The sequence below is a fragment of the Saccostrea echinata genome, unplaced genomic scaffold (assembly GCF_033153115.1).
Source record: "Saccostrea echinata isolate AGI-Se365-2 ecotype Australia unplaced genomic scaffold, CSIRO_AGI_Sech_v1 ptg000001l, whole genome shotgun sequence".
In the NCBI taxonomy this organism is placed as follows: Eukaryota; Metazoa; Mollusca; class Bivalvia; order Ostreida; family Ostreidae; genus Saccostrea; species Saccostrea echinata.
In genome coordinates this window covers 12,666,278-12,688,491 of record NW_026889750.1, presented here as the reverse complement: position 1 = coordinate 12,688,491, position 22,214 = coordinate 12,666,278, and the positions used below count along the sequence as shown (strand labels likewise).

The 22,214-nt window shown below is 34.1% G+C and overlaps 1 long non-coding RNA gene across 1 annotated transcript; it reads right to left on the bottom strand.

Moving 5' to 3' along the window:
- Positions 1-459: 459 nt before the first annotated feature.
- Positions 460-8,314, bottom strand: LOC133185538 (uncharacterized). The gene is made up of 3 exons (XR_009720913.1): positions 8,279-8,314; positions 7,051-7,228; positions 460-1,057 (listed from the first exon to the last, which is right to left on the bottom strand). It is a non-coding gene; the product is annotated as an uncharacterized LOC133185538 (long non-coding RNA).
- Positions 8,315-22,214: the final 13,900 nt, after the last annotated feature.

Sequence of the window (22,214 nt, the reverse complement as noted above, 5' to 3'; positions counted from 1 at the left end):
ACTAATTTCTTAAATCTGTGCAAGTTGGAGATTAGTTTCAATTGTTTTTGTTGCATCTATTATTACTCTACCATACCCCGGCTCCAACCAAATAAGTGGATTACCCAGGTACATGTATTTACTTGTATATGCATGTACAGCGATTATTCTGATCCTCAGCTTTTGGCAGTCATTTAAACCATGTCTTTACAGACATGACATAGAAAATGTGAACTTGCTCCGAGTTACTCAGTATTATATCATAAGCAGTCGATGAAGTTACACATACAAGTTGCATTCCTACATTACTTTTTACTATTATAATCTGTGAGTCAAATAATGAATGTGTTTGCAACTTTCAGTAAACTTCAAATTTCTGTTCAAGGATCAATATTATACACACCAATTTAAAAAACAAATTACCTGCCATAACAAATAACTTACAAATCATTGGTAAGAAATCATCAACAAAACACTACATTTCTGAACAAAACAGACTTTATTTGGTAAAAAATAACAAATCTTTGAAAAAAACATTTTTTGATTGTTACTAATATCCAGTCATTTTTAAGAATGTTGAATTTTAATTTCCTGTTTCACAGTATTTTAAATTCCAGTACTGACAAGTTAATCAACAGCTCCACATTCCAGCATTAAAACACTGAATTCACATTATACATGTAGAATATATCATTTTCTGCAGTTCTTCTGGCTAAGGAGATGGAATTCTCAAGTCATTGGTCACTAGTACATGTATTGTGTTCTCCAATCACATCTTCATAGAAATATTCACAAAGAGGATATTTTTATGCTTTAATACATGTATAACAGTTTACTGACATTTAAATATATATTCCTTGCCTTGTATATTCATGCATGCAGTTACTTCAATATTCTGTTCTTAAAGTCATTTGAATTGTTCACTAATCCTTTGAGCTCCTGTTTTGATTTAATTAGATTATTTGTTATGATTGTATTATATATAATAGCACATCACTTTATTTAACCTCTATAAGAGAACATTTCGAAATTCTTCTGTGTCAGCTTACATCCTGCATTTGAAGATTTCCTGGACATTCTGAAACAGAATAAATAATTTTATTATCATATACCATGTTTTTAAACCAACTTTTTTTTTTTAATTTACATTGTCCATTGCATACATACATACATGCATATAAATGTATACAAAAACAGCTACAATGGATTTTTTTTGCACACACACACATTCATACTGTCACTCACACTTATCGGATTAAGCTGGACATATGATGAAGAAATATGAAGGCTGCTTTAAGAGGACAGAAATCATTATATCTGTTGTTCACATATTAAAAAAAAATACGAACAATTATTGAAAAAACAAATATAAAACATTCCATAATATTCCATAGATTGGCTAAAAAGAAAAACATTTCAACTGGGTTCAAACATTTTCTTCCATAAGTCCCATTTCTTTTCAAACAATGATAATTTAGAGTTATAGATTGATACACTTCTCTCAGTGTTATATTTCATTTTCAAATGATTTATAAGGCCAAAAAAGTTTGTTTTTTTACATTGTGATGAGCAAGAAAAAATATACTGCTTAGTGTATAATATGATAAAGTTTATAATCATGTTATCTTTAGTGAGTGGTATTTCACCCAAAATAATATTTTTAATATTAAAACCAATTCTTTTAGAAGTTGTTCTACAGATATGCATACTCAAATTTTTCCATAAATCCACTATGTCATTACAAGTTACAAATACATGTTGAATAGTTTCAATATCCTCCTTACAAAAGTTGCATGAATCAGATGTTTTAATGTTAACTTTTTAAAGATAATATCCAACTAGAAGAATTCTATGAAGAAGTCGGTATTGAAACCACTTTACAGAAGAATCATTTGTAGTCTTGAAACATACTCGAAAAACATCTTGTGTGCATATATCATTCACTCCATGGGGAGTCAACTCTACATTCCACTTTGAAATTGCTGTAGGCTGCATATAATTTTTGTTTATGACATTATAAATAATTTTTGTACATTTATTATTTAAGAAAATATTTTCATAATAAAATGGTAAATAAGGCAAGCAACTTTTCTTCATTGATGTTCTCTCAATTGCCAGATTTTTAAAGCATTTTGCAATAGCACAAATGACATTATTGAACTGCATTACATTTAAAGTAGGAATATTAAATTTTTGTTGAAAAGCAGACTTTGAAAGAAAAAAACAATCATCAGACAGGAAGTCTCCAACAGTTTTAACACCTTTAAGATACCAATTTTTTATAAAAATACTCTTACTATCAATCTTTATGTTTGAGTTGCACCATATTGGAATATTACAAGCTTTATATTTCATATCCTTGTCATGTTCCATCTTTTTCATTACATTTTGCCAAGAACTAAAAACATCAAACCAAAAAGGATTGTTCTTTGTCATTAGAACATTAGAAATATACTTGTCTCCAAAGTCTAAAAATTGTTTTATAACATCATTTCCATTAACTGCCAAAAATATATCTAACCGTGGTTTATTTCCTGTATTTAACAGTCTTTGGACCCAAGTGCATTTTAAAGATTTTATGAAGTTAAAAATATTTACCATTTTTAAACCTCCAGATAGATTATCTTGAGTAACTATATTTCTCTTAACCTTATCACATTTTGATTTCCATACAAATTCAAAGATATCTTTATTTAATGAGGAAATTTTGTCGCTGCTAGGTGTAGGAAGAGAAATAAATAAATGATTCAGTTTTGGTAAAATTAAAGTTTTTACAACAGTGACTCGACCAATAGGTGTTAGTATTTGTTGGTTCCACTGTTGAATCAAAGACTTTATTTTGGGTAGAATAATATTATAATTTGTGTCAGTGATAGTTTCTAAGTCTACAGAAAAATTAATATCCAGCAATGAGAAAGTTGTTGACCCCCAATCTAACTTCCATCTTGGATGGTGAAAAAATTGATTTGAAAATTTTTTCGAGCCAATCCAAATAATTTTTGTTTTATTACTATTTATTTTTAACCCAGACAACCGTGAAAAAAAAATCCAAGGTATCAAGAGCAGCAAAAAGTGATTTTGGTGAACCATCAAGTGCAAGCGAAGTGTCATCAGCATATTGGGAAATTTTGTGTTCTTTCTCCTGAATAATAATGTCTTTATTTTGTTTCACCCTCACAATCTTTTTTTTCTTTGTGAATTTTAAATTCAAAGTTATTATTAAAAAGGACACTAACACCACGTGAATTGGACTTAAAAGAACTAAAAATACATTTATGTCCCCATTGAGCTTCTACATAAGGTTCTAAATCATCAGTAAAATGTGTGTCTTGCAAACACAGAATAGAAAGACCCTTTTTCTTATAGTAATTTAGGACATCATGTCGCTTTTGAGGTGTTGCTTAGTCCTTGACAGTTTACCGTTGCAATTTTTATGGAGTCATTCATTTGTAAACAGTATTTAAAGTATTAAGCAACCTCCAAGCAAAAAATCCGATATAATCAGCACTTTCATACACAATCATACTTTCGCACACACCTGTAAATAATGACAAAAGAGGCAAATGGTTTTGTGTCAAAAATAGAATGGATGTATATACAAAGAGAAGAAAGGACATGGCAAAATAGATTCCCAGTGAAATATCTAAAGACCAAAGAGAGCTTTCTTATTTTGTAATAAATGAAGCCTTTTCATTTTCAGTTTTTAAAAGCTCCACATCTGAAATAGTTTCTTCCTGAGTCCCGGCCACACATTGAATTTTGTCATCCAAGCCATCCTTCTCCCACAAATCTGCCTTTATGTCTCCAACATCTTGGGATAATTTGGCCAAAGTTTTGTAGGGCTCCATTATAGTTAAAGGTTCCATGCCAGGAGCAAAGGTTGCCGTCGCTTGAAACGGATTTAAAGAGGCTGGGGGGTTGTGGCCATTTTTAGACTATATTGATCTCCTTTAGAAGAAGAGCTCCATATGAAGATATAGAAAATGATCAAATTTTAAAACTAAAATTTTTGAAATTTTTCTTTGCCAAATGATAGTTGACAGCTTAAGATATCATATCTAAAAAATTAAGTTAAATCTGGTGGTTAATTTGTGGTTAATTTGTTGACCCCCAGCCTCCTTAAATGTCCAAATCCACTAGAGGGAAACGGCTGGCTTTCCACTGTGTCGGGTGCCATTGATTGTTTTGGTGAATCGTACTCATGGGTGCAGATCCCCCTGGATTCCTTACGTGTTCGCACCATTGTATCACAAAATGGAGGCAAAGGAAATAATGAATTTCTAAAAACAACACAAATATTTCCTTCGTTTACAAATCCAACCTTCAACAGTGTTGAAAATAAGAAACCAGGGAAGTTTCCGGGACCAGTAAATAGCAAATAAGCTCAAAAATTGATCTGAAGATCTCCACTAGAAAAACACGACCGCCATGGCCAATAACCATGTGACCTCTCCTTTTTTAACCAACTTAATTCTGGTATTATTTAGGTGATCAAAGACATAAATTTAAATCAACGTTCAGTATGAAATCAAATTTCTTCTTTACATATATTTATTAACTTCCTCATTAAAGGCATTCCATTAAATAACTTAAAATACATGTCATTTACAGTCTTGATCAAAGTCGTTTAGTATCTATCATAAGATAAAACAACCATACAATTTAGTCCTGGTAATACCTAATTATTTTAAGCAGATAATGTTGGAATGGTTCAATTAGCTCCAAAAAGCTTTTAAACTAAATCAAACTTTATAAATTAGAGTTATTACTTAAGAGAATATTAAGCAATCTCACAAAATTATAACACCCCTATCCCTTCCAAAGCAGATTCTTTTAATTTGCCTAAGTACATTTTTGTAAGTGACCTTGAATTTACTACAGTGCACCTATGGTCATGAGTAATCTTAGTGTGCAGTATGAATATCAAATTTTTACCCATAAGAAAATTATGGACCAGACATGAATTATACATTTTTTATGCAAGAGATACTGAATTAACCAAAATGACCATTGATCAAAGTAATATTACATGCCTTTAAAAAATTTCCATAAGAGAAATGGACTAGATTTGATTTTTATATTTCTTTTCTGGGTGACCTTGAACTAGATCAAATATCCTTGGGTGAAGGTCATAACACACTTTCAGGACATACTTAGAAATATAGTGCAGTGCATTGAACCTTGAGGACTGCTGATTTGTGTCCAGAGTGACATAACAATGTTTTTAAATTGCTTTATCCAACCAATCCAACCAATTTATCCAATGCTTTAGACCAATACTCTCACTACTTCACTAACAAATAGTAAAACTGGAACCACGCTTTCTATTTCCGAAATGTGATTTTTGAAAGTTCTATATTGTTTTGACATTTACTTGGCATTTTAAATATCCGGTAATGATTTTGCTTTAAGTCAGTTTCGTCAATAAACTTACAAACATTGATTATACAGTTTAAAGAGAAATTAATTAAAAAGGGAAGACTGAAAATAACTTTCGGTTGATAGAGGCACGATAAGGTGATAAAGATATACATGCACATGTAATATTTATAAACGACATTTCTGTGGATGAGAATATGCCGATAACATGGACCATGAGAATCATCAGCGGACAAGTTACAGCTAATACTGAAAAATTGCAAGAAAAGGAATTTCTACGTTTAGATAGCAACAAATTTAATGATTTTTTTTATTCTAACATTATGCATTAAAGCTTTTCAATACTGAACTGATTTTTTGCTTTTTTCCTAGCCACAGTGCTCGGCTTAGCCATGGGCCTCTTGTTTAGAAGAACTTAGCAATAATTTGCAGTGATCTTGTGTCATAAAAACACTAGTCAGTGACCTAGAGGTTGTAAAATGACCTTGGGTCATTGATAAATAGATTTTTGACATACATTTATACAAATTCATAATCATGATATTAAAAGATATTCAAAATTTACTCAATTTGAACAGAGACCTATAAACCACTAGTACATATATCATAGGGGTGAAACGATACACCTCCTTTACGGTTCGATACGTATTGTATAATTTTGTCTCGGTTCGGTTATTTTCGATACGATACATTTTGATAGAAGGAAACAAATTCTACATTGTTTTATGCTTTCTTTTTCTAAATCTAGTCACATATTTTACGAATTTTATTTGCAAATTGACTAGAAGAAATTGATTAAAATTATTTGACTGTCAAAAATTATTTTACAAGCAATCAGTCATCAAAAATTTACGTTTTCTATACTTATTTATTCTGAGTAACGTGTTATACCTTATGCCAAACCCGACTGAATAACGATCCCGACCGAAAAATGAACCGAACCGAAAATTAGAGATTTTGCACCGTGCATCAAACCGAGAAAAAATACCGCGGTGCATCGATACCGCGGTGAACCGTTTCACTCCTAATATATCACTGATGATAGATTCTTTTGAAACTAGTAATTCCCAGTGGATAGGGAACCATGGTATTCTAGATACATGTATGTCCAGGTCATTTTTTTTCACAGAAAATTATATGGGCAAACTGCTTTATATGTTTTTCATATTTACTTGCTAAATCTGCTTGCATTTAAATCAAGTAAATCCTTATACTTGATCAGTATATTAGATCAAGCCTATGATATACTTCAATGTACATTCATCAAACTTTTATTCACTTGCCCATGGGCAAGTATATGTACCTTTGCAAAAATGACTTGCCCTACCATGAAAAGCTAGCCCAGGTTGTTGGGCAATGATATTTGTCACTCCCTGGGAGTGGGTGTAAAGTATTAGTATGCTATGTTGCAGATCAGGACAGGAATATCTAAATGATCTCTAGTAAAGATCATGGCATGTACACCTTAAAGTTATAAGCATTCTTTGCAAGATGTACTGCATGTATGAACTTTCAATGTTTCTCCATTACAAAATTATAGTCTGGGCATAAGTGCACAGACAGCCAGAAATGGCGATACACAACAACTTTTAAAAAAAGTATATATAATTGAAGAAATTTTTTGGCAATTATGATACCATTGCTTTTTAATTGAATTATTACCACATCAAAAAGATATTTACATGTAATTACCTGTAAAAAGTAATCTTTACATTTCATCCATTTAGGTTGACACTAGCTCAGAGGTTCATTGCTGCCAAGTTGACTGCAGTACAATGTATAACAAATTAATGGTTTTGAGTGGTCCAATTACTCTGGCTTTTTTTTTCCAAGTATTAAGCCATTATTCCAATTTAAGCATGAGAAGCACCTACAAAAAACATAGTTTTCATAAATGTAGATGAATATACAGGTACTGATTTTTAAGTTCAGACGACACGTTCCTCAAAAATATATAATTTTTCACAAGATTTTGTGATTGAGATTTTGCTATTTTAAGGAGTTTCCTCACAAAAATTACCAGGCATTTGTGCAAGATTCCGAAGGTGGTATTTCCTACATAATTCTATACTAGAGGTCGCTTGAACTGCTGACATCATGATTTTGGTTTATATATATTTTTCAGATATTTTGAAAATAGTTTAGAAATGAAAAGATAATGATAATTTTAAATATTTTTGGTATATTACAAAGGAATGCAAATACAGATATTAGAGGAATGTGTCCAGTCTGACCTTACTACTTTCAACAGGTCAATTAATGAAACTATTATATTTTCTGACTTTTGAAATGAGGTAACTGTGTTTGATCAAAGCACCTCTGTGCGCCATAATCACAATATCCATATAAAGGTAGATTCCTTGACCTGTTAAATTGGTATGCATCCAAGCCCAAGAAAGTCATACTGATTTGAATCACAATTTTTATATCCAGAACTAAAAACCATATTTTGAATGAAAATTTCATGATTGAGGATGCATTCAAATGAAATAAATAATTTTGAAATTGTTAATAAGCACTTTACTTCTGCACTTAAATACTGTTTTGCTCTGAATTCAATACAGATGCCCAAGGGCCTTTAAAGTCACCTGAGTAGGATACAAGACTAAGAAGGATCCATAGAGTATAAAATAAAACAAAAATGATAAATATAATGTTTGCTTTTATTATAGACTCTCAGAAGAGGTAAAAAACTACAATAAACAAAACAAAAACAAAACATTACTATGAGACACAAACACAGATTCTAAAAATAAGTGCTTTGAGACAATGGACAATAATGGCGGGAAAATATTGTAGCTGTAGATTGTTTACATGTTATATGCAGATCATATAAACAGTTCATTTGTGAGATTGCTTACTGTAATCACATGGTAGATAAGCATAAATCTTTATCACTTATAATTCATATAAAACTTACTCTGTGGTGGATCAAATTTAGTATCTATAAAGTTTATATGCGGTGTGCTGCACTTGCAGCCATCATGTGTTTACATCTAAAAATAACTTGTACTTAAATTCACAAACATTAATAGACAGTTCGTACGTAAGATGGTTCCACTACAATAAATGAAGCTTAGTTTTCCAATTGCAAGAGAAATAGGATGATCAGTCAGATCATCAACAATATAATTAGTACTCCATAACAAATATTAAAGTAGATCATTTACTTGCCTGTACTTATCCCTATTTGTCACTATCACCATGCAGACTTAACATAACAATAAAACTAAAGCACTTTTCATTGCTATTAGTATATCAAAGCTTTTCAGGTCTTAAAATCAAATGCCTGGGCTTCCCATTTGGGAAAAAATTTAGCAGTTTCTACTTTTGCAAGGCATTCATTGACTTATTATACATTCGGTCAATCTTTGTTACAAATCAATTTAATTTCCTGCTGTTCTGAACTTCAGTTTTCTTTTTATAATATTTTGAATTATGTGACATTATGGAAAATGGCAGCCATTTTAGAGCATGTGTTTTTTTTCAGAATTTTTTTGAAACTGATCCTGATAGACATGTGACTGAGCTCGATCAGACAATTTTTTTAGCAATAAAGTTTCATATTGTCTTTTGGGAATTTTCTTTGATCAAATTGGGAAAAGCACATATTTTTACCATTGGGAATGGGGCCAAACAGCGGCCTCCTACCAAAAACCCTGTAAACTCAGATTGGCCTCTATTGGTCTTTAACTAATATTTCATGTATTATATATGTTATAATAAGTATTTAATTTAAAAAGTTCTTGTGTAAATTTTTTATTCAATTGACCTTCCAATTATATTTTCTACACTATAATATTTTTAATTATCAATCGATCTGCAAAGAAAACTTGCCCCCTCCCAAACCCCTAATGAAGTACATGCCATTGATTATGTTGCTTTCAAGCATTTTCAAGCAAATCTATATGGACAGGAGTGATGAAAAAATCTGTAAATAATGACGCCATTCAGGACAAAAAGTTGTCTGGTTTTTTTTTTTTAATTGTTTTTTTTTTTTTAAATTTATATGCTGCCTCCTTACTGAAACAAGAGGCCCATGGGTCACAATACTCACCTGAGTCAATATGGCCTTGTTGTTCTTCATCAGCAGATTTTTTTTCTCCTATATTCAAATGTAAAACTTTAATCACCTGTTCTAGCCCCACTTTACCCTTAGGTGTCTTGTTTTGGACAAACTTGATTCTAAACTATCTGGGGATGCTTCCATATTCATATGACTAATCATGGCTTTGCTGTTCTTAAAAAGAAGATTTTTAAAGATGTGTGCCATCCTACCCTGGGGGTCATGATTTGAATAAACTTGAATCTTACACTACCCGAGGATGCTTCTATATCAATATGACCAGTAATGGATTTGCTATTCTTGAGAAAAAGACTATTAAAGACTTTTTTCATATACATGTATATTTCTATGTAAAGCTTTAATCTATCATTTTGGCCCCACCCTAGCCCTGGGGAGTCATGATTTGAGCAAACTTAAATCTACACTACCTGAGGATGCTTCCATACAAATATGACTTATCATGACTTTTCTGTACTTGAGAAGAAGAATTTTAAAGTTTTTTCCTATGCATTCCTATGTAAAACTTTGATTGCCCATATTGGCCCCACCATTCTCCCAGAGGGTCATGATTTGTACAAACTTGAATCTTACACTACCTGAGGATACTTCTTTATCAATATTAGTGACTGGTAATGGCTTTGTTATTCTTGATTTGTTTGTATGTTTGATTCTATGTTGTTTAATGTCCCATTCGAGAATTTTTCACTCATACAAAGATGTCACTGGATGACGGTGAAGGGCTTCAAATTTAGACCCATACTCGATATTCAGGGCAACTGAGCATGCAGTGATGATTCTTTATCATGCCATCGCCTACCCTGACATGGGACCTCAGTTTTTAAGGTCTCATCCGAAAAATCCTTGACTTTCACTTCTAGTGCTGAGTGCTTGGTGAAGGAACAGTCACTAGCTTTATTATGTTTTAGGTTTAACCCGAAGAATTGAACCCTGGCCTCCTGGTTACGAAGCCAGCACCCTACCACTAGACTATGGTGACCAGTTTGTTATCCTTGAGAAAAAGATTTTTAAAGATTGCTTCATATATATATTCATATGTAAACTTTTGATCCCAATTTTGGCCACATCCTAGCCCTGGGGGTCTTGATTTGGACAGATTTAAATCTTACACTACCTGAGGATGCTTCAATATCAATATGACTAGTAATGACTTTGATATTCGTTAAAAAAATATTTTTAAAGATGTTTTCCCACATACATGTATTCCTATGTACAGTCAGGGGTGAGACTGAAAATCATCATTTTTAAAAATGATGATTTCTAGTCATAAACTTGAGTTTTAATAATGACTAAAATTCATCATTTTTTAGAATACTGATGAAGAACAGTCATAACTATTTGGAGTTTATTTTAAAATATAAAGTTACTTCTAAAAATGAATATGACTGTATTTCATCATTTTTATTCATTAAATGAAATACTAGTAATACTTAAACTTAATTTTTCCAAAAAAAAAAAAAAAAAATATTTATCAACATTTGTAAACCATTTTACACATAATTACGGTACAGGAAAATCGGCTTGGTAATAATTAACGTCTCGGACAGGTAAGGGTGATCGTTGTTAACTAACCTTTAAAGTTTAATTAAAACTAAACAATTGATTGACAGCATTTACAAAATAAATTATGTTATATTGATTTAATATCTAGATATATCCATCATCACATGAAATTTTACGTTTTATTTGTTACGGTTCATAAACTGATAAATGCAAGAGTTGCTGTTATTTGTTTGGTTAAGAGTTAACTGCCCTTTGTTTTGAAAAATCCGGTAGGTGGCGACACCTCTATCCTCTGTTTTTAGAGGATAAAATCTATCCTCCAAAAACAGAGGCCGTCTAGACCTGTTTAATACGGCTGACCAGATGCCCAATGAATCGTTTGATGATTACTTGTGCTGACTACGAGAACTTGCAAAGACATGTGAGTTTGGCGATATTATGGACCAAATGATTCGTGATAGGATAGTACTGGGAACTAAGGACCAAAGTGTTCGTGGACGATTGCTCAGAGAATCTAAGCTTACCCTTAACAGTGCCGTAGACATGTGTAGGACCAGTGAGAGAACTACCTGCCAGCTTAAGAAACTACAAGGACAGAGTGACACTAACAATAATAATACAGCTCAAGTCAACTATGCAACAAGAGGAAATAAAAAACACATGAAAGATACAAAGCAGCAGAAAAGATCTTCAACAAATCCACCAAAATACTCAGACAAAGGAGATTTTAAATGTAAATACTGTGGTGGAAAGCATGCAAGAGGAAGAAACAAGTGTCCTGCTTATGGACAAATCTGCAACAAGTGCAAAAAGAAAAATCATTTCTCTTCAGTGTGTCAGAGTGCTAACAAAACTGTTCTTCAAGTTGATGAAACAGATGACAGTAGTGATTGTGAATCTTGTTACACAGTGAAGACAACACATGGTAAACAGTGGTTTACAAAAGTCAACATGGTGATTGACGATGCAACTCATCAAGATGTAATCTGCCAACTGGACTCTGGATCAACATGTAACATTCTTGGATTTCGGCAATACTGCATTCTTACCCAAAATGGTTGTCCACCATTGAAAGCAACCAGCAAGGCTCTTCGACTCTATGGTGGAACATCAAAGCTTGAGCCCTTAGGTACTGTTGACATTATCTGCTCAGTACAAAACAATACAGAATGTCTGAACTTTTATGTGGTAGATACAGATCAAACTGCACTGCTCTCGGCTGAAGCATGTGAAAGGTTAGGACTGTTATCTGTGAATATTGTGAACAGTATTGATACATCAGTTAAGAATAGCTTTGAACCACTAACGCGCAGTCAACTGTTGAACACATACCATGATGTATTCGAGGGCCTAGGATCTTTCCCAGGCGAGTACAAGATTGAAATTGATCCGTCTGTCAAGCCAGTTCAGCATCAACCCAGAAAAGTTCATCAAGCCATGAAACAGGAAATTCACACAAAGTTGAAGGATCTTGAGAACAGAGGTGTGATCAAGAAAGTTACTACCCCAACAGACTGGATAAGTAGTATGCTAACCGTGAAAAAACCTGGTAAGCTACGCATGCCATATGCATTGATCCCAGAGACTTGAACAAAGCTATCAAGTGATCACACTACATCATGCCTACCCTTGAGGACATATTACCAAATCTTGCGAATGCAAAAGTATTCTCCGTCCTCGATGCAAAAGAAGGATTCTGGCACATCAAATTAGATGAATCTAGCAGTTTTCTAACAACGTTCTGGACTCCTTTTGGTCGATATAGATGGTTGCGCTTACCCTTCGGCATTTCATCAGTGCCCAAAGAATTCCAGCGTAGACAACATGAAGTGTTAGAAGGACTAACAGGAGCAGAATGTGTGATGGATGACATCATAGTCTACGGCTGTGGACAGACCATGGAATCAGCAATTCGAGATCATGACCGCAACTTGACGGCAGTTCTACAAAGAGCTCGGGAGGTGGGACTAAAGCTAAACAAGGACAAGTTCAAACTTCGTCAGACTGAAGTTAAATATATGGGCAGTATACTTACCGCGGAAGGCATCCGTCCTGATCCAGACAAAGTTAGCGCCATTACAAATATTAAAAGACCTGAAAATGTAAAAGCAGTGCAACGTTTTATTGGTCTAGCAACATACTTGTCTCGATTTTTGCCTCACCTATCGGAAACCTGCGAACCTTTGCGACGTCTTACAGACAAAGGAGCCATTTGGTCTTGGCAATCGCAGCAGGAAGAAGCATTTCAGAGTGTCAAACGTCTCGTGAGTCTTCAACCCGTACTCAAATACTATAATGTCCATCAGGAGGTCACAATTCAGTGCGATGCAAGTGAAGTTGGCCTTGGAGCCACATTACTTCAAAATGGACAACCCATTGCCTATGCCTCTCGTGCACTTTCTAAAACTGAACAGTGTTATGCACAGATAGAAAAAGAGTGTCTTGCTATTGTTTTTGCATGTGAGAGATTTGACCATTACATATATGGTAAGGATTGCATTACAGTACAGTCAGACCACAAGCCTCTTGAAATGATCTTCAGGAAACCTCTCTTGTCAGCTCCAAAACGACTCCAGCAAATGTTACTGCGCCTCCAGAAATACAACCTGGATGTTGTTTATACCAGAGGAAAAGAGTTGTTCATCGCAGATACCTTGTCTCGTGCAACTCCAGAGTATCATGGACAGCACATTTCAAAACTCGCTGAGGAAATAGCACATATTCAACATGCAGAGTGGGTTAGAAAAGTCACAGACTTGAGACTGAATCAAATTCGAGATTTGACAAACAAGGATGAGAATCTCCAGTCATTAAAAACAGTTATACTTTCAGGATGGCCTGATACTAAAGAAGATGTTCCTATTCCAATACGACCATATTGGAATGTCAGAGACTCTCTCACAATACAAGATGGTATTATTTACTGCAGCAGCCGTGTTGTCATTCCCAAAGCTCTTCGACCAGAAATGCTACGCCGCACTCATTCCAGCCATTTAGGAATTGAGGCTTGTCTACGCAAAGCTAGGGACTCATTGTATTGGCCTCTCATGAATGAGGAGATCAAGGATTTTGTCAGCAAGTGTAGCACGTGCAGTACATTTCTACGGAAACAACAGAAAGAACCACTAATGACACATGATGTCCCAGACCAACCATGGTCAAAACTTGGAATTGACATCTTTACTCTAAAAACTGAGGATTACCTTGTCACAGTTGACTATTACTCAGATTTTTTTTGAGCTTGACCTTCTTCCAGATACCACAGCAGCCACAGTAATCAACTGTTTGAAACAACATTTTGCACGTCACGGAACGCCAGATGTTGTAGTTACAGACAATGGTCCGCAGTTTAATTCAACTGATTTTCATAATTTTTCATGTGATTGGGAGTTTCAGCATGTTACTTCTTCCCCCTATCATAGTCAGTCCAATGGGAAAGCAGAGGCAACTGTAAAAATTGCTAAGAACATTGTGCGCAAGTCTAAGAAAAATGGAGATGATTTGTGGAAGAGCATCCTTGATTGGAGGAACACCCCAACTGTTGACATGGCCAGCAGTCCATCACAGCGTCTTATGTCACGAAGAACTCGGCATTCATTACCGTTGTCACAGGAATTACTCCAGCCCAAACTCGTGGAAGATGTAATAGATAAAGTGAAGTTCAAGAGACAAAAGGCTAAGTTTTACTATGACAAAAGTGCTAAAGAACTTCCAAAACTTAAAATTGGCCAACCGGTCAGGATGAAACCAAATACAGACCCGGAAAAGAAATGGAGTTACGGTACTTGCGTGGAAAACGTTGGAAAGCGCTCCTACATTGTAGAGATCAACAACAAACAATATCGCCGAAACCGTAGAGACCTTCGAGCAACAAACGAACCTTATGATGCCAATTCGCAGTCTATTCCAGAGTACGATGATGCACTTGATGCACCGCCAGTCATTACAGAAAAATCCGAAGTGAAAGACCTTAAAGTTGCTAAAATTCCAACTCCGCGAAAGCCTTGTGAACCAAACCCAATAAGCCATCGAACAAGTTCACGTGTACCCAAACTTCCAAAGAAACTTGAGGACTATGTTCTGTGAATAGTTTGCTCAAAGTATAATTTCTGTTTTGCAGTTATTTTCTTGTTTTGCAATTATTCAATTCAAATGCAATAAGTGTCATATCAGAAAGTATGTTAATGTACTTCAGTTTTTCGTTTCTTTGATGCAGAAACACTCATGCTTTATGTTTCAAGATTTGTTTACAAAGCAGGAACATTTTTTTTTATTGATTATGCCTAAATTTAAACTTGTAAATGAATTTTAAATGTAATTGTCATTCATTATCAAAGGGAGGGAGATGTTAGGATGTACATTGATTAGGCTCACCCTTTTGTGTACTTGTGTATTACGTCATCACTTTTGCATCAATCAATAAAATGTTGAACTGCAACACAGTTGATATGGTCCACGAAGCCTTGAACAAGAAAGAAGACCTCCACTATCACATCTGTGCTAATATTTTCTTAACGGTAAAAGGAGACTGTCCCTGTATTAAAATAAGGAAATACTGGAAACCAGAAAATGAAGAAAACCTCATACCTACCAAGAAGGGGATTTGCCTCCGTTCTCTCGAATATTTGAATCTAAAATTACACATGAGTGGCATTGACAAAGCGGTTCCCAAACTTGAAAACACCGTACCTCATTTCCTGCAAGACGGTCATCAAAATCAGCTAGGGATGCTTCAATATGCGATGTGAAATCCCTTAGAATACCAAAACTGATGAAACGACTACAGACGAAATGTGTCGAATATTCTTTTTAATATGTGAAAACTGTACAAATCATGTGTGACAATCATACCTTTTTATGTTTTGTAAACCTAAATTTTTTACTTTGTGTGTAAATTCGTATTAAGTATATGTAATCTAATAAATATATGTATCAAACACAAGTCCATGATTTTTGTTACATCATCATAACTCACTACCGGAATGCAAATAAATTACAAGCCGATTGTTGACAAAGCGTTGTGTATCAAGCAAATGGTGAAATTTGATCTGAAAGTCTCTTAAAAACGTCAATAGATTTGTATTATGATGTCTTCTACAAAGTACCATCTAGATATAAACATCTGGACATTAATATTTGTACATGATAAATAAATGAATGCAAAAACTGTAAAGTATAAATCAATAAATGGTTTGTGCAACAAGGATTTTCATAAATGTAAATTGCGGAGTAGAACTTTTTTAAAACACTCTCTCCTTCCTCCTCGTCTTGCTTTGTTGTATATACTCAAAGTCATCGAACGATGTCGATCACGAACCAATACGACACAACGGAGGAGGGGAGGGGGAGCAGGGTGGTGTTTCTTTTGTTTTGAAGTCTTAGCAAAATACTGGTGTCGATAGCCGAATTTTGTAATCTAAAATAATTCAGCATAAATATAATTTGTGTTACTTTACACTATAAAATCATTCAAATGAAAGATACACCAAAGATGAGTGTTGTGTAATACTTAACATTGCTACCACTCCCTACAGACTGTTGTTGGTGTGACTGATCCAAGAGACCAAAAACTGTTTTACTATGAGAGGGGGAAGGGGGTTAGTGTAGATATACTATCAACACAACATAACTAACCATTCGCCAGTTTCAAATAAGCTAATGCTACATTCTTTCACATATAAAAATGTAAAAAAAAAATAGAGAATGGAGATCAGAAATATGTGTTAGTCCTATGGTGAAAAATAAAGAAAAGAGGTAGACACAAGGGATGGGATTGCGCCAACAACAAAGTCTTTTCAACAAAATCAAAAGGAAGAAGCTTGGAGTAAGAGTTGTTTAAAACTCTCATTGATGGGATTGTCACGGCAAGATGTAATAAAACAAGCTAGATTTTCACATCGGAGTCAATATTTTCTGCGTCATTAAAAAAGCCAACCCTTGCCTAAATATTAGACAGTTCTGGAGACCACACCAAGAAGAAAACAGTGTGGAAAAAAGGATTTTTTTTTGTCTGACCCACAGAGTACGAAAGATTGAAATCTCTCTTTAACGAAAGACAACAAGCTTCCGAATCAGACATACCTTGGTTCCTTGCTATCTAATAGATGGTTATTTGAATGAATTAGGCATGCTGTTTTGCCCTATCGAATCAATAAAAGTACCAGAACTGGTAATGAAAAACTGAATCAAATTGTGTGTAATATCCCAACATCTTTAAATAAGTATATTTTCATGTGCGTGAAAATCGTGGAAATGTTATCATGTATATACATATGTAATTAACAATGAAATAAAATGATTATTTATGTTTTTTGTTGTGTGGCTTAACTATGATTCATTTAAGATATATAAGGTACTCACTGGGTAGTGTCTATCGCTATATTTGAAAGATGAAACGTTGTTTACCAAAGAGATATGAATTGTGTTATCAATTTCGCACAAAAACGTATGGGCGATATGATCCACGTACATTTCCAAGTGTGATATTTCACATAAAAATAATTGGAGGAAATTGTTTGAACTTTTTCAAATAGGAAAAATAATTGCAATCGGATTATGCGACGATTTTAATATCGGTTTTTAAGACTCATGTTTATATAAACATGCTAAAGAGGAGGGGAGGATGGAGTGTTTGTGTGTGTGTGTGTGGGGGGGTATATAACTTTTAAAAAGTCTGTTACTTTCAATTAAATTTATCTGCAAAATAAAATACATGTATATGTTATTTATATTCTACATGTATATGAGAAATACAAGTCTTGGTACGACCAAATGAAGTTAGTATTGAAACCCCAAAACGTGGTCCCAAGAAGGTTCGCAGTCAAGGGAAGAATTGTATTGTCGCTCCACGTATGATATGCACAAGAATCTGTCTCTACAAAATTAGAGGCGCTATCAAATAAAGACGTAGTCTTTTGAAATCTCTTCACAGGATGATAAAGATAGAAAAACATCCAAATATATTTATTTTCTTTGTATGACGTCACATTTGTCGATCACGGAAATGATCTATTCGGGATCTGCCCATTTGTTCACGCCACTGACTTTCATTCGTATAGTTGAAACGTGTAAGGGCTCCGACACCTTGAAAATATGGATGGAGACAGTAAAAAGTTAGTAAGACAATCTTATAAAGATTCGAGGTCTAAAAACTGGTGTTTTATATACGAATTGAGAGATCGGGTCCTAGAAGAAACATTTAGGAGAGATATGCATGATCTGTACGAATATGATAAGGTGATCATTCAATATATTATTTGGAGATATTACCTTCAATCTTCAGGGGAAATAATAGCGAAGGGATATATGAGATTAAGAAAAAAAGGAATAGGGGCACAGTTTGGAAATTTTTTGCACCACTGTGGATGTTTGAGGTAGAGATATACCAGGAGCGGTATTGCAATGGTCATACAATCATGAAACAGTATCTCAGATCAGGAGACAGAGACGATGACTGTTGTCATGTAGAACTTGGAAACTTCTACGAACACTGTTCACGTGTATGGATCCCTAAATGGGTCAATAAGAAAAGGTCTATTCAAATTGATCATTGTTTTATCTGTTTGAAAGACAATACAAAAACTTCCTGGATTTGTCGACGCTGTCATCAATATCCCTGCTGTCAGCAATGTAAGAAAAACATGCAAATCATGAGAATTCAATCCTGCCCCGTTTGCCGCTATCGTGGTGAATAAACACAAACTAACCCTCTTTACCACTAATCCGGATAATCCTTCTTTTGTCTCTCTGTTGCTTTCGGACAGCAAAAGAATATGTTGTTTGATCGCCCCACACAGATACCATGATACTTTTGATGTACCATTACCGAAGAGGTTACCGCAATAATATTTGGCAAATTTTCACAGGTTGTACTTTACATGAAAACTATGAGTTGTCAAAATAGGGAGCTCAAATCGTGTGTACACATAAGCTTTTTGCCGATTTAATCCGAGCCAAGCAAACATTTTGGGTGTAGAGTTTTCGATTCATTTGAAAATACCCCCGAGAACCATCAGGAGAGATTTCAATAAATCTGATTAACAATGGATCTTAACATTTATGTAACACAGTTCTCCAATCCAGTCAGAAACTTCAATATGAAAAATGTGAAGATAAAACGAACAATGTTTGAACATTTTTTGAACAGTTTGGTGGATATTGAAAGTGGAAGTGGATGAAGAAAAGTTTTCTGCTTTATTATTTTATTCAAAATATTTTTAAAATATAAAATGAAAACAAAAAATAAAAAAATAAACACTGGAAAGAAATATACTAGATATAAAGATGTGGTAAATAAACAATAAAAAAAATCCACGCATTTTGCGAGTGTAAATCTGATGTATTCATTTAACAACATCAAAAAATCAATGCCTAAATAAAAAAAAATTAAATCCAAACTGTTTCATTTTGTATTGCCATTTCTTTTTTACAGTCTCTCAGTTCTACAATGTTTACGGCGAATGTCTCCATGTTGTCTTCTTCTTTAGAGGTTGCTTTCGGGTCTTTATTCAGATATGTTTGAGTTTTCATTTCACTCATCACTTTCTCTAAATGACACTATTTTGCGAGTCTTCTCTTTGTGACTTTTTCATTAACTTGTCCTGAACATGACACGTCAACCAACAACGATTACCGAGCCAGTTACATCCGTAAAACTGGACATACGGCGTTTTTAGCGACGTCATAGCCCTCAACCGGAAAGCGTCTGATTTTCTTTTTCTTTTCCAAATATTAACTGCTTGTGATGAATCGTGTGCTGACCATTGTGGTTCAGCCACTCCAACAAACAATAAGCAAGAGAGTGACGATCGCGTTCTCGTGGTTTAAATTTACTTTCTGCTAGACGAGACGCGAAAGAACCCACAAGCATATTCTCTCAAAGCACTGATACATAGATTGGCATCTAAATCAATTATTGTACTACAACTTCTTTTTTTTAGAGGTTGGGATTTCACGGAAATGTTTCAACATTATTCTAAATCCCTTGAATTAGGTTTTGCTTTTATCGTATCCATATACGTCGTTGGTCTGATCAAAAGATGCAAAATTAGCCCCTCCTTTCTACTGTCAAAAACTAGCCTCCTCATTTCTACTGTCAATCTGCATGCAAGACCGACTCCGAAATGCTGTATGTAAAGAATCAAAAGAACGTCCTGTGCGGAAGATTCGACTTTAAAGGTTATTGTACCAAACCAGAAAATCAGGACAGAATGTTATATTTTTTCCTCCCAGATTCTGTAACAAAGGTAGTATTTTTTGTAATATTTGGACATTTTAAAAAGGCAAAAATAACTTCATGCAGAGGAAGGTTGGAGCAGTTAAATTTTTCATTAGACACTTAACATTTGATAAAGGAAAAATCTGTTACATTCCTGCCCGTCGAAAGGACACATTAACCCCGAAAAATTAAAGGTGGAACTCAGATACTGAGTAGTATTTTAAAAATGTAAATACAGGAGCACATACGCAGGCATAAGCATTATTTTATTTTTGGTTAATAAGCCATATTTCAAACCTAGCTCGATATCCTAGACGAGATAGCTTTTGAAGAAATTAATGTCATATGCGGCCTAACTGAAAGGAATGCAAATGATTTGTTTCGGTATTCTTTCATTTTAAAAACACCATTTTGAATACCATCGGATTTCTTTTATTTTTAATCATCGTCGTCATGTTCAAGGCATTCAGCCATGACTTTGTCCACATTGTCGACGAAAACGGGGTTTCAAGGGCCTCGAACACGTAGACAATTTCTGCTTTTGCACTATTGGCTATCATTGTCATGTATTAGAGCATGATCCTGACCAAAGTGTTGTTAACTGGTTTTATGATATAACGCGGATCGGTGTATCCATCTATGTAAGAACAGACGTCAACAGAGATGGGAATATGAGTATCTGTATATTGCTAAAAACCAGAGCTTTATTGTTTATAGATCCTAATATACTCTCAAAGTCAAACACTAAAAACCACTCGTATTTAATCGTATTTTTTATTTAGTCGATCAAATACAGACCTTGGGATACTGAAACCCACCTTCATAGTGTCCTTTTTTTTCTTTTGGTCCGAACACGCTCATGTTGTTTCATATTTAAAAAAAAAAAAATTGAAATGATGAAAAATATGTTCTGCACTGGAATTTTTTGGTATTAGAATTAAAATTCGAGATGTAAGAACAGATGATTTCGAATAGATTTAATTTAAACCTGCTTGAAAATTTACCTTGCGATTTGTAGACAGACTGTGCCGATTGTTCGGAGAAAAGACATTTATGTTAAAATTGAAGCATATTTCATATCAAATGAATTTCTTTTGAGGTAATGCATCGTAAAGTTTTAGTCGTTTTGGTGAGCATTTTTTTTTTTTAAATAAGGCACAATGTTGAATCAAATTATTTACACGAGATTCTGAGTCATTGTAATAGTAGCTTTGAGGAAGCACTATACACAAGCACTATGCACAAGACTAAATATCTGTATATCCTTGACCTTTCTGGTCCTTTGTCAACTTAACAATGGATTTTTATCGACTAATGTTGTGAAGTAGAATTACGTCCGTATTTTCAAATACAAGATTAAGATGATTTATGAAAATGCGTGCATTGGTTACTAAATATGGCTTCCATTTTATGTCCTCGCATATGCTACTGCAGGCAATTTAAATGTTCGCGCCGCGACACTTTAAAAGTCTCTGAAAAATCCCTGATTATGACGGGGTTTGAAATACCTATATTCTTTTGTGTCACTTTGTAACAATACGTGTTCAAATTCTGAATTTAATCTGAACGCTCTACCTTGACAATAATTCATGTTCTTTGCTGCTGGCATGCTTTCCCCAACAGAAAACAATATCTATGGAGAAATTTTACACACTACAAACACTTCCCTCTTGTTGACGTCTTAAAATGATCGGGACAATAAGTAAGTTTTTTTCATATCCTTCAATTTATCATCAACGCTTCCACCTTCTTCCAACGGAGGAATCCCGTTCCCCCATGGATGGCTTGTAACTGTCCCCTCTCTCTCCTACTTGAAAATGTTCGTTCATCTGGTGAACAGAGTCCGAGCCGAGTCAAATCTGTTATTACAAGTTCTACATGTATATCGTTTAATCGGTTCTTGAAACATTCAAAAAAAAAAAAAAAAAAAAAAAAAAAATAGAATTCAACAAATAAATGAAAACTTAAACTTCTTTCTTAAGTATTTCAATGTATGAAAAAAGAGAATAATATTTTTAAATATGGTAAATTGGAAAATAAATATACGAAGCA